Below are 15,708 nucleotides of genomic sequence, written 5' to 3' on the forward strand. Positions count from 1 at the left end.
GCCAAAAAACTCAATCAGATCTCGCAGAGCAATTTTTTTTAACAAGCAATTAATCACATTCACCTATGGCTCCTAAAAAGCAAAAATAATTGCGATATTGTGTCAAAACAGCTGTTAAACAAAGAACACATATTACGCCACACTGTAAAAGTGCTGATTACCGGTGGTAAATCATGTTGCGCAATCTGTGACGTCAGTCCTGTTTCTTTTTAGCCTTTCCCCGTATGTGTGCAAACAATTATTTTCAAAAATCAACATTACAATAAACAAGCAGAGAACTAGGATTAGTGATGGCCATTTAGAAAATGTTCCAATCTTGGCTTCATTCAGTGTGCCATCGAAAAGCTATCAAGCGTGATGCAGCAACAAGAAGTGTCAAATTAAAAGTCATTCGTAATTTTTTCCTTTTAGTACGACGACTGAGTTGAGTTCACGAATTGTCGCAGTCTTCGTGGGCTGTTCTGTTTTCAACTTTTAAAATATATGTGCGCCCGACGAGGCCACTTTGAACAAGACTGGCCCGCGAGCGACAAAAGTTTGCCGACCCCTGGCGTAGCCGATGGTCGGTTACGACTGCCCCCAATATTAGGTGCATTAATCTGAAACAAACAAATGGCTGATTAATTCTATAGACTGGTAACTGGACTGGAGGCCGTGGTACATGATGAGGAATCGAAGATGAATTTTACCAAAGATCGTTATGATGTATTTTGATGAAGGTCATCAGGCAAGTACTCGTCGATTTTTGAGGAGGTAGAACCCTGGATTCTTTCCTTTCCGACCTCTTATATGGTGGAAATGGGTTTTCAGCCATGACACTATTGCTATCAAAACAACGAAATCGCATTTCCATCATTAAACGGGGTGGTTTGAAATTGTGCCTGACGAAAATGTCACAAAATATTAAAAAACTCGCTGAAGGCCACCAAGCTCATCCATCTCATTAAAAAACACTATAAACTAAGATTTGTCTTCTTGTTCATTTGGTCTGTAATATATCTGTTCCCTTCTTTAAACTTTTTGTAGTCCCGGGGGGGATCAATGAAGTTGTATAAATTATGTAGGGGGGCGATGGTACAAAAAAGTTTGGGAACACTGATCCAGTCACCAACACCTTATTGCTAAGTTTAAGCAGCAAACACAGGAGCAAACAGCAAAATTTTGTTAACTAAGATGACTAAGCACGAGGAACAACGCTGTTGCCCAGCAACGATGGTCGTTACTCGTTTTGAAAGCTCGAACGAAAATTAGCGAAAGACATCACCATGCAGACAATAGTTAGGGCACGTGCATTCTCTATCGATCCGATGACATCATGAAGGCTTGCATATTTTTTTTAAAAATAGGCAAAAAATTGATCAAATTATGCTACAATATGAGATAACCAGGCATTATAAATGACAAACTGTTCAGAGTGATAAATGCAAAACCTCCAACACAGCACAAAGTCCATAGAAAAAATTCAACCAGTCTTCCAATCATATCAGCAGATGGAGCAGCACCTGAAAAACTTTCGGCATACATAGATCACAAATTAACCTTTATGTGCAAAGAAGTAAAGCTGCCTTATGCTAGAGACAGTATGGACTTCCTAAATATCTTAGAAAAATCGGTACTATTCTACCAGAGTTCCTTATAGTGACCATGTATGTGACTTTCTCCTATATACAAATATCCCACATAAAGATGGCATGCTAGCGGTAGAAAAGTATCACAACAAACACAACAACGACAAACGCAAAATCCACTGGTTCAAAGTAGCAGTTATTGTAGTTCTCAACAACAACAATTTTTGTATAAAATGATAAACATTACTTTCAATTCAACCGAACAGCAATGGGAACCAGAAAGACACCAAAATTCATTGAAACCTTAAAGTCAGTAATCCTATAAACAGCCAAAATAAAACGTCAGCACTATTTCAGATATCTTGATGACTCACATATAATAGTGGTAAAAATGTGGTATGGTGGTTTTTTAATTAAGAACAATATTAAAATTTGAGTATTACATCTATCCACGTGCTTTAATTGACCGAACGTCGAATGTACCCAATTAAAATGTAACGACAAGAAGCACTTGCGAACTCATTATGATAAATAGGGTTTCCATATTAAAACTTTGATAGATCTCAATATTATAAACCAGGGTGGTTCAAAGTTGTGGTGATCAAACATTGATAAGATTCTCAGAGCAAAAACTCGTAACTTTGGAAAATGCCTATTGGTCACAAGATTTTAAAATACCGTTTTTAGATTATATTCTTTTCTTACCGACATATGAAGCAAGCATTGTGGTATTTTCCCTCTCATATTCAGTTAAAAATCGTGCTACGTAAGATACCTTGTAAAAACATTTCAAATAGCGATTTATCTAACCCAGCGTTTCCCAACCATTCTCGGTCGCGGAATATTTTCTCACCTGCTTTTTTTCATGTTTATCAATAACTACAATTTGATTGATTACCGAATGTGAAGTACAGGAAGGTAAATTACTAAATTTTTTATAATACTGTTTAGGCTGGTTGAAAAAAACACCCGGCAGGATTTGTAATGTTAGGCCATTACATTAATATTGCGTTATCATGCATAAACCAAACTAGGTTGAATAAATATCGCATTCAATTTTTAGTTTTCGACGATGCCTACATTGTTAGCATATATTCCCGACCCTAAAGATAGAATGTCAGCTAACAATTTAGACAAGCAAGCACATCATTCAACTTCGCTAATTTTCATACTAGTCAATCCATTTATATTAGTGATGTAATCATACATCACTGGGTTTGAACTACCCCGATATAAACAATTCAAGTTCTTTCGTTTTATTATAATAATGAGTAATGTGTTTTCAATAACGCACATTTGGTTTCATGAATTACGCAATGAAAAATCAAAGTTTATTCTCAGTATTTAATTATTTATTTCTATTTTAATAATTTATATTGGCTTCCAAGGATTACAAATTGTTGTTTTCACAACTGGTAATCTTCTGTCAAAATCACATTTTTATTATTAGCGGTTTCAATTTATGTGTTCCATTCAATCAGTATTCGCGCACAACAGTTTTACCTCAAAATGTCAATCAACGAATGGTGTTTCAACCAAACAAAATTCCATTACGATTTTCCAACTGCTTGTGAAATCTAACTTACGGGATTTTACACTTAAAAATGTATAAAATTTACAATTGTCGAATTTTATTAGATCTTTTTTTCAAACATCATTTCGCATCAGTGCCTAAATTTACTGGAACGCTAGATTTTTTGTGGGAGTGGATCATATATTGCATCCCATTTTCAAATTTTTCCAGCTACCTATTGTTTTACGTTTCATGACTCAGTGGGTGCGGTGCGCCTATCTGTGAGCCTATCCAAACCATGGACGTGAAATGATTACGGACCATATCCTATCACGCGTTATGCGCAGATTTTAACAAAATCGTTGAAAAACTTTCTTCATTTCTTTATGGAAGGCAATTGAGTTTTTAGCATAAAGGATTCAGACAATCATAATTTTTTCATATTCCATTCTGTTATGTAGATATTGTGATTGTACATCGCAACATTTAACAATTTAACAATAACTACGCATCATAATAATCATTTTTAATCTTGGAATAAACAGTGCAAAGTTCTGACATTTCAATTCTTGTTCAAATAAACCTAAAAATATTTGGTATAAGTGAATATAGAGCCTGTTACATGATTACTGATTAAAAGTGTTTTCAGAGAAATTTGAGGTGCATGAAGTTATTTTTTAATATTATTTCTTTCTTCAAATTAACGGAGCTTAACAACAACAAAGTTACGACTTACCTGATCTTGCAACAAATAGCATTATTGCGTTCCAAACCTCAGTTCCAAGGACAAGTCGATTCATGTAATTACTTATATCTCAAGTCTATTGGCAAGGCCGATTTTATTCAAAATCCTAAGCCTGGATTTTTAAATCTGATCGAGTCTATTTAAAGGGATTTTGAAATCATGCCACCACTGGGTGGAGTTCGAGTAATATTTGATTAACTATGTCTACAAAATACCAATCAATTTGAGAAAAACAATTTAGTATAAAACTATCATGAATTTTGCAGGAATTGGCAACATAGAAACTAAATCCAGCTGGATGATATACTTCTCCTATTATGTATAAACACTGTCAAAATGAAACTTATTTTCCGTGATGGCCAATTAGTTTTAAAAAACGATAACTTCTATAAATATATTAACATATACTTCGGCATTGCTCTTGGATGTATTTGATTTACTTAGTAATTGGAATCATTCTATCTGAATTATTATTAATTTTAATAACGGTAAAATAAATTTGCCTGTACGTATAACAGAGTTTATGGATACCGTAAAATGTAGGCTATTTTATAAATATCAGAAAGTTGACTGAATTTAACTGGAATTCTGAGGAAGTTCTTGCGTTTATTTACCAAAGCAAAAGATGTAAAATATAAAATATAAAAGTGATTACTGAAAAACATCTCAACTTATTTGTTATCACTACCAACTTTACTAAGTTGTTTAAAGTTCCCTTGTAATTAAGAAATACATTGACATTTCATATAATTCGGGGTGGTCTAAACCGCGTTCGTTCGTGGCAGGAGCTGACATGTAGTGTTAAGAACTGCGCCTCGGACCAAGCCGATAAGATGAGCCCGCGTCAAGTAACTCCTCATTTGAAGAGACGTTCGTGCCTTTATTCTAGTACAAACTCTCCTCTATTTTCAAGAGTTGGTCATGTGACAACAGTGGCGAACCGCAGAGCTGACGTAGCGCCGCGCGATCCATTCTTTTTTTCCTTGGGTCCGGAATCTCAACCTAGACGAACTTGGTTGTTGTTTGACGGTAGCACCAGGCCAGCTCACGCTACAACTAAGGTTGGCGAAATCGAGTACGGATTCGATTACAGAATCGATTCCGATACATTGAAATCGATTTCTAAGGTTGACACTTGGATTGCTAACAGTGTTTAACATTTTGTGACCTTTGTCCGTCACATATGCGTGTAAACTGCTATGTTGAGTTACTACGACACCGCAAACTTCACTATATATTTATTTAAAGGCTATATATGTAGTTTTTCGCTGGAGGGATTTTGCTTTGATTTATTAAAAAAATCTCTATGGGTTCTGAGGGATTCGTTTTTTGTACGATTTTGTCAATTGTGGCAGATTGAATACCCATACTACTTAGTTTTTTTTTTCGTTTCGATAAATGTGAACACTGCTCTTTTGATTGAATTCATGGGGTATATTTAGGTGGGTATGTTTTCTTGGTAAGCTATGTCCAGAAATCGGGATTCGGAATCGAAAACTTAAGAATCGGATGAGAATAGAATACTTGTACGTAGTCATACTTAGCATCCTTGAATACAAGTAATACAATTTTTCAAATATAACAATTCTTCATACAATGTGTGTAGAAAAAGGGTGACCGAGATAAACTGGGAGAAAAGGTAAATTCTTACCCACAACAACGTTAAACCACAATGTCTGGTGTGTTTTCAAGTAATATCTGTCACGGAAGAATATAATTTTAAATGACATTACAAAACCAAACACAAGAAAAAATATCGTAAATACCGCAATATTATCGGAAAGCAGGCTATATATAGTTTCCTTGAAAAACTGATTAGAACGGTAAACTCCAATTCTGTAATAAATTTAAAGTGAGTAAACTCGCGATGTTTTGATCATATTTGGGTTTTCTCCGACTGCGGACGCGAGACATCATCATAAGTTTTTGCGGCCCTCTAACCTCGCAACTTTGAGCCACCCTGGTTTAATTTAATCCCATTTCGTCTACTGTATCTTAATCGGCCGAACGTCAAAAATAATAGAAGTTTGTGGTAAAATGTGGTATGGTGATTTTTTATTAAAATGTGTGGTAGTACATCTATCCACGTACTCTAATTGGCCAAAAATCAAATGTACCCAATTAAAATTTAACGACGAGAAGCACTTGCGAACTCATTATGATAAATAGGGTTTTAATAATAAAACTTTGATAGACTTCAATAATATAAACCAGGACTTTGGGAAATGCCTATTGCTCACAAGATTTCAAATACCCCTTCCTTCTAAAAACATTTCAAATGGCGATTTATTTGAACCAGCGTTTCCCAACCTTTCTTGGTCGCTGACTATTTTCCATGACATTAATATTTCGTTATCGTGCATAAACCTATAGGTTAATAGATTTCGCATTCAATTTTTAGTTTTCGACGATGCCTACATTGTTAGCATATATTCCCAACCATAACGATAGAAAGTCAGCCAACAAATTTAGACAACCAAGCACATCATTTAACTTCGCTAATTCTAATACTAGTCAATTCAGTTATATTGGTGATATAATAATACATCATATTGTTTTTTTCTGGTTATTTTTATGACAAGACAACACCAAATGCGATTTTTTGATTACCCTCCAGCAAATGCGACGCGGTCCACATATTCAACTTCGCTAGTTGCCTCAGTCACTCATAAACCTAGTCAATTCAGTGACATAAGTGATGTAACAATATGTCATAGGATTTTCATGGTTGTTTTTATGACGAAACAACGCCAAATGCAATTTTTTGTTTACCCTCGTGCAAATCAGGCGCGGGTAACAGATAGTGAAGTGGCGGGCCACATATGACCCGCGGGCCTGAGTTTGGACCCCTCTGATATAAATAATTCGAGTTCTAACAATGTATATGCCTACATTGTTAGCATATATTCCCGACCCTAAAGATAGAATGTCAGCTAACAATTTAGATAAGCAAACACATCATTCAACTTCGCTAATTTTCATACTAGTCAATCCATTTATATTAGTGATGTAATCATACATCACTGGGTTTGGACTACCCGATATAAACAATTCAAGTTCTTTCGTTTTATTATAATAATGAGTAATGTGTTTTCAATAACGCACATTTGGTTTCATGAATTACGCAATGAAAAATTAAAGTTTATTCTCAGTATTTAATTATTTATATCTATTTTAATAATTTATATTGGCTTCCAAGGATTACAAATTGTTGTTTCTACAACTGGTAATCTCCTGTCAAAATCACATTTTTATTATTAGCGGTTTCAATTTATGTGTTCCACTCAATTAGTATTCGCGCACAACAGTTTTACCTCAAAATGTCAATCAACGAATGGTGTTTCAACCAAACAAAATCCCATTATGATTTTTCCAATTGCTTGTGAAATCTAACTTACGGGATTTTACACTTAAAGATGTATAAAATTTACAATAGTCGAATTTTATTAGATCTTTTTTTCAAACATCATTTCGCATCAGTGCCTAAATTTACTGAAACGCTAGATTTTTTGTGCGAGTGGATCATATATTGCCTCCCATTTTCAAATTTTTCCAGCTACCTATTGTTTTACGTTTCATGACTCAGTGGGTGCGGTGCGCCTATCTGTGAGCCTATCCAAACCATGGACGTGAAATGATTACGGACCATATCCTATCACGCGTTATGCGCAGATTTTAACAAAATCGTTGAAAAACTTTCTTCATTTCTTTATGGAAGGCAATTGAGTTTTTAGCATAAAGGATTCAGACAATCATAATTTTTTATATTCCATTCTGTTATGTAGATATTGTGATTGTGCATCGCAACAATAACTACGCATCATATTAATCATTTTTAATCTTGGAATAAACAGTGCAAAGTTCTGACATTTCAATTCTTGTTCAAATAAACCTAAAAATATTTGGTATAAGTGAATATAAAACCTGATACATGATTACTGATTAAAAGTGTTTTCAGAGAAATTTGAGGTGCATGAAGTTATTTTTCAATATTATTTCTTTCTTCAAATTGACGGAGCTTAACAACAACAAAGTTACGACTTACCTGATCTTGCAATAAATAGCATTATTGCGTTCCAAACCTCAGTTCCAAGGACAAGTCGATTCATGTAATTACTTATATCTCAAGTTTATTGGCAAGGCCGATTTTATTCGAAATCCTAAGCCTGGATTTTTAAATCTGATCGAGTCTATTTAAAGGGATTTTGAAATTATGCCACCACTGGGTGAAGTTCGAGTAATGATTGATTAACAATGTCTACAAAATACAAATCAATTTGAGAAAAACAATTTAGTATAAAACTATCATGAATTTTGCAGTAATTGGCAACATAGAAACTACATTCAGCTGGATGATATACTTCTCCTATTATGTATAAACACTGTCAAAATGAACCTTATTTTCCGTGATGGCTAATTAGTTTTAAAAAACGATAACTTCTCTAAATATATTAACATATACTTCGGCATTGCTCTTGGATGTATTTGATTTACTTAGTAATTGGAATCATTCTATCTAAATTATTATTAATTTTAATAACGGTAAAATAAATTTGCCTGTACGTATAACAGAGTTTATGGATACCGTAGAATGTAGGCTATTTTATAAATATCAGAAAGTTGACTGAATTTAACTGGAATTCTGAGGAAGTTCTTGCGTTTATTTACCAAAGCAAAAGATGTAAAATATAAAATATAAAAGTGAAAACTAAAAAACATCTCAACCTATTTGTTATCACTACCAACTTTACTAAGTTGTTTAAAGTTCCCTTGTAATTAAGAATTACATTGACATTTCATATAATTCGGGGTGGTCTAAACCGCGTTCGTTCGTGGCAGGAGCTGCCACGTAGTGTTAAGAACTGCGCCTCGGACCAAGCCGATAAGATGAGCCCGCGTCAAGTAACTCCTCATTTGAAGAGACGTTCGTGCCTTTATTTTAGTACAAACTCTCCTCTATTTTCAAGAGTTGGTCATGTGACAGCAGTGGCGAACCGCAGAGCTGACGTAGCGCCGCGCGATCCATTCTTTTTTCCCTTGGGTCCGGAATCTCAACTTAGACGAACTTGGTTGTTGTTTGACGGTAGCACCAGGCCAGCTCACACTACAACTAAGGTTGGCGGAATCGAGTACGGATTCGATTACAGAATCGATTCCGATACATTGAAATCGATTCCTAAGGTTGACATTTGGATTGCTAACAATGTTTAAAATTTTGTGATGTTTGTCCGTCACATATGCGTGTAAACTGCTATGTTGAGTTACTACGACACCGCAAATTTCACTATATATTTATATATAGGCTATATAGGTAGTTTTTCGCTGGAAGGCTTTTGCTTTGATTTATTAAAAAAATCTCTATGGGTTCTGAGGGATTCGTTTTTTGTACGATTTTGTCAATTGTGGCAGATTGAATACCCATACTACTTAGTTTTTTTTTTCGTTTCGATAAATGTGAACACTGCTCATTTAATTGAATTCATGGGGTATATATATCGAAAACTTAAGAATCGGATGGGAATCGAATACTTGTACGTATTCATACTTAGCATCCTTAAATACAAGTAATACAATTTTTCAAATATAACAATTCTTCATACAATGTGTGTAGAAAAAGGGCGACCGAGATAAACTGGGAGAAAACGTAAATTCTTACCCAGAACAACGTTAAACCACAATGTCTGGTGTGTTTTCAAGTAATATCTGTCACGGAAGAATATAATTTTAAATGACATTACAAAACCAAACACGAGAAAAGATATCGGAAATACCGCAATATTATCGGAAAGCAGGCTATATATAGTTTCCTTGAAAAACTGATTAGAACGGTAAACTCCAATTCTGAAATAAATTTAAAGTGAGTAAACTCACGATGTTTTGATCATATTTGGGTTTTTTCCGACTGCGGACGCGAGACATCATCATAAGTTTTTGCGGCCCTCTAACCTCGCAACTTTGAACCACCCTGGTTTAATTTAATCCCATTTCGTCTACTGTATCTTAATCGGCCGAACGTCAAATATAATAGAAGTTTGTGGTAAAAATGTGGTATGGTGATTTTTTATTGAAATTTGTGTAGTACATCTATCCACGTACTTTAATTGGCCGAAAATCAAATGTACCCAATTAAAATCTAACGACGAGAGGCACTTGCGAACTCATTATGATAAATAGGGTTTTAATAATAAAACTTTGATAGACTTCAATAATTTAGACCAGGACTTTGGGAAATGCCTATTGCTCACAAGATTTCAAATACCCCTTCCTTGTAAAAACATTTCAAATTGCGATTTATCTGAACCAGCGTTTCCCAACCTTTCTTGGTCGCTGACTATTTTCCATGACATTAATATTTCGTTATCGTGCATAAACAAATCTAGGTTAATAGATTTTGCATTCAATTTTTAGTTTTCGACGATGCCTACATTGTTAGCATATATTCCCGACCTTAACGATAGAAAGTCAGCCAACAAATTTAGACAACCAAGCACATCATTTAACTTCGCTAATTCTAATACTAGTCAATTCAGTTATATTGGTGATATAATAATACATCATATTGTTTTTTTCTGGTTATTTTTATGACAAGACAACACCAAATGCGATTTTTTGATTACCCTCCAGCAAATGCGACGCGGTCCACATATTCAACTTCGCTAGTTGCCTCAGTCACTCATAAACCTAGTTAATTCAGTGACATTAGTGATGTAACAATATGTCATAGGATTTTCCTGGTTGTTTTTATGACGAAACAACGCCAAATGCAATTTTTTGTTTACCCTCGTGCAAATCAGACGCGGGCCACAGATAGTGAAGTGGCGGGCCACATATGACCCGCGGGCCTGAGTTTGGACCACTCTGATATAAATAATTCGAGTTCTAACAATGTATATGCCTACATTGTTAGCATATATTCCCGACCCTAAAGATAGAAAGTCAGCTAACAATTTAGACAAGCAAGCACATCATTTAACTTCGCTAATTTTAATACTAGTCAATCCATTTATATTAGTGATGTAATCATACATCACTGGGTTTGGACTACCCGATATAAACAATTCAAGTTATTATTATAATAATGAGTAATGTGTTTTCAATAACGCACATTTGGTTTCATGAATTACTCAATGAAAAATCAAAGTTTATTCTCAGTATTTAATTATTTATATCTATTTTAATAATTTATATTGGCTTCCAAGGATTACAAATTGTTGTTTCCACAACTGGTAATCTCCTGTCAAAATCACATTTTTATTATTAGCGGTTTCAATTTATGTGTTCCACTCAATTAGTATTCGCGCACAACAGTTTTACCTCAAAATGTCAATCAACGAATGGTGTTTCAACCAAACAAAATCCCATTATGATTTTTCCAATTGCTTGTGAAATCTAACTTACGGGATTTTACACTTAAAGATGTATAAAATTTACAATAGTCGAATTTTATTAGATCTTTTCTTCAAACATCATTTCGCATCAGTGCCTAAATTTACTGAAAGGCTAGATTTTTTGTGCGAGTGGATCATATATTGCCTCCAATTTTCAAATTTTTCCAGCTACCTATTGTTTTACGTTTTATGACTCAGTGGGTGCGGTGCGCCTATCTGTGAGCCTATCCAAACCATGGACGTGAAATGATTACGGACCATATCCTATCACGCGTTATGCGCAGATTTTAACAAAATCGTTGAAAAACTTTCTTCATTTCTTTATGGAAGGCAATTGAGTTTTTAGCATAAAGGATTCAGGCAATCATAATTTTTTATATTCCATTCTGTTATGTAGATATTGTGATTGTGCATCGCAACAATAACTACGCATCATATTAATCATTTTTAATCTTGGAATAAACAGTGCAAAGTTCTGACATTTCAATTCTTGTTCAAATAAACCTAAAAATATTTGGTATAAGTGAATATAAAACCTGTTACATGATTACTGATTAAAAGTGTTTTCAGAGAAATTTGAGGTGCATGAAGTTATTTTTCAATATTATTTCTTTCTTCAAATTGACGGAGCTTAACAACAACAAAGTTACGACTTACCTGATCTTGCAATAAATAGCATTATTGCGTTCCAAACCTCAGTTCCAAGGACAAGTCGATTCATGTAATTACTTATATCTCAAGTTTATTGGCAAGGCCGATTTTATTCGAAATCCTAAGCCTGGATTTTTAAATCTGATCGAGTCTATTTAAAGGGATTTTGAAATTATGCCACCACTGGGTGAAGTTCGAGTAATATTTGATTAACAATGTCTACAAAATACAAATCAATTTGAGAAAAACAATTTAGTATAAAACTATCATGAAATTTGCAGTAATTGGCAACATAGAAACTACATCCAGCTGGATGATATACTTCTCCTATTATGTATAAACACTGTCAAAATGAAACTTATTTTCCGTGATGGCCAATTAGTTTTAAAAAAACGATAACTTCTCTAAATATATTAACATATACTTCGGCATTGCTCTTGGATGTATTTGATTTACTTAGTAATTGGAATCATTCTATCTAAATTATTATTAATTTTAATAACGGTAAAATAAATTTGCCTGTACGTATAACAGAGTTTATGGATACCGTAGAATGTAGGCTATTTTATAAATATCAGAAAGTTGACTGAATTTAACTGGAATTCTGAGGAAGTTCTTGCGTTTATTTACCAAAGCAAAAAATGTAAAATATAAAATATAAAAGTGATTAATAAAAAACATCTCAACCTATTTGTTATCACTACCAACTTTACTAAGTTGTTTAAAGTTCCCTTGTAATTAAGAATTACATTGACATTTCATATAATTCGGGGTGGTCTAAACCGCGTTCGTTCGTGGCAGGAGCTGCCACGTAGTGTTAAGAACTGCGCCTCGGACCAAGCCGATAAGATGAGCCCGCGTCAAGTAACTCCTCATTTGAAGAGACGTTCGTGCCTTTATTTTAGTACAAACTCTCCTCTATTTTCAAGAGTTGGTCATGTGACAGCAGTGGCGAACCGCAGAGCTGACGTAGCGCCGCGCGATCCATTCTTTTTTCCCTTGGGTCCGGAATCTCAACTTAGACGAACTTGGTTGTTGTTTGACGGTAGCACCAGGCCAGCTCACACTACAACTAAGGTTGGCGGAATCGAGTACGGATTCGATTACAGAATCGATTCCGATACATTGAAATCGATTCCTAAGGTTGACATTTGGATTGCTAACAATGTTTAACATTTTGTGATGTTTGTCCGTCACATATGCGTGTAAACTGCTATGTTGAGTTACTACGACACCGCAAATTTCACTATATATTTATATATAGGCTATATAGGTAGTTTTTCGCTGGAAGGCTTTTGCTTTGATTTATTAAAAAAATCTCTATGGGTTCTGAGGGATTCGTTTTTTGTACGATTTTGTCAATTGTGGCAGATTGAATACCCATACTACTTAGTTTTTTTTTTCGTTTCGATAAATGTGAACACTGCTCATTTAATTGAATTCATGGGGTATATATATCGAAAACTTAAGAATCGGATGGGAATCGAATACTTGTACGTATTCATACTTAGCACCCTTAAATACAAGTAATACAATTTTTCAAATATAACAATTCTTCATACAATGTGTGTAGAAAAAGGGTGACCGAGATAAACTGGGAGAAAACGTAAATTCTTACCCAGAACAACGTTAAACCACAATGTCTGGTGTGTTTTCAAGTAATATCTGTCACGGAAGAATATAATTTTAAATGACATTACAAAACCAAACACGAGAAAAGATATCGGAAATACCGCAATATTATCGGAAAGCAGGCTATATATAGTTTCCTTGAAAAACTGATTAGAACGGTAAACTCCAATTCTGAAATAAATTTAAAGTGAGTAAACTCACGATGTTTTGATCATATTTGGGTTTTTTCCGACTGCGGACGCGAGACATCATCATGAGTTTTTGCGGCCCTCTAACCTCGCAACTTTGAACCACCCTGGTTTAATTTAATCCAATTTCATCTACTGTATCTTAATCGGCCGAACGTCAAATATAATAGAAGTTTGTGGTAAAAATGTGGTATGGTGATTTTTTATTGAAATTTGTGTAGTACATCTATCCACGTACTTTAATTGGCCAAAAATCAAATGTACCCAATTAAAATCTAACGACGAGAGGCACTTGCGAACTCATTATGATAAATAGGGTTTTAATAATAAAACTTTGATAGACTTCAATAATTTAAACCAGGACTTTGGGAAATGCCTATTGCTCACAAGATTTCAAATACCCCTTCCTTGTAAAAACATTTCAAATGGCGATTTATCTGAACCAGCGTTTCCCAACCTTTCTTGGTCGCTGACTATTTTCCATGACATTAATATTTCGTTATCATGCATAAACCAACCTAGGTTAATAGATTTCGCATTCAATTTTTAGTTTTCGACGATGCCTACATTGTTAACATATATTCCCGACCCTAAAGATAGAAAGTCAGCTAACAATTTAGACATGCAAGCACATCATTTAACTTCGCTAATTCTAATACTAGTCAATTCAGTTATATTGGTGATATAATAGTACATCAAAATGTTTTTTTTCTGGTTATTTTTATGACAAGACAACACCAAATGCGATTTTTTGTTTACCCTCCAGCAAATGCGACGCGGTCCACATATTCAACTTCGCTAGTTGCCTCAGTCACTCATAAACCTAGTCAATTCAGTGACATTAGTGATGTAACAATATGTCATAGGATTTTCCTGGTTGTTTTTATGACGAAACAACGCCAAATGCAATTTTTTGTTTACCCTCGTGCAAATCAGACGCGGGCCACAGATAGTGAAGTGGCGGGCCACATATGACCCGCGGGCCTGGGTTTGGACCACTCTGATATAAACAATTCGAGTTCTTTAATTTTATTATAATAATTAGTAAAGTGTTTTCAACCTCGCAACTTTAGACCACCCTGATTTAAATCAATCTAATTTCGTCTAACCTCAACGTCTCGCCGAACGTCAAATGTACTAAATGTAAATTTACCGCCGAGAGGCACATGGGAACTCATTTTCATAAATGGGTATTTCGTTTTAAAACTTTAATAGGCTTCAGTAGTATAAACAATTCGATTTCTTACACTTTATTATAATAAGGAGTAATGAGTTTTCAATAACTTAAGACTTCGTTTCAAGAATTTCGCAATCAAAAATCAAATTGTATTCTCAGTATGTAGTTATTTATACCTATTTTATTAATTTATATTAGCTTTAAAAGAATTACGAATTGTTGTTTTCACAACCGGGAATCTTCTGCCAATTCTTTTACATTTGCCTATTAATTTTGTAAGCGCATTATAGATGGTAAAATAATTCAGATTGCGTGGTATTTTATTAAGTTACCTCAAAAATTTAATTAATAGCTAATATCATCCAAAAATAAATAGATATTTGAAGAGAAATATACTAAGAACATTGGTTTTGTCATTGCATTTTATTATTCATTTAGTTCAACGTTTCCCAATCAGGTATGAATTCCTTTCAAGGAGGAATTTTAATGTTCTTGGGAGGAAATACAATTTTGTATATAGCGTAGTTTCACAATTATTGTTTAGTTATTTAGCATTATGGTAATACGTTTTTATTGATAAATTATGAACTATTCGAACTGCACAAAAACCATTGTACAAATTGTGTGCAGCACTAGCTACAGACTTCAGGAATTGAACAAATAAAAGAAACAGAGTTTTTTTATGCATATTGGGGAATAAGGGGGATGAAGAATTCCCAAATAAACAAAAGAATAATTATTCATCGACAAACATTAAGAATCACCTATTCAAGTACATATAAAACGACAAATATACAAATATAGTAAGATGTAAGGCAGGCAGCATTCGGTTTCGAAATATGAAAA

Source organism: Styela clava, chromosome 14 (assembly GCF_964204865.1).
Source record: "Styela clava chromosome 14, kaStyClav1.hap1.2, whole genome shotgun sequence".
Classification (NCBI taxonomy): domain Eukaryota; kingdom Metazoa; phylum Chordata; class Ascidiacea; order Stolidobranchia; family Styelidae; genus Styela; species Styela clava.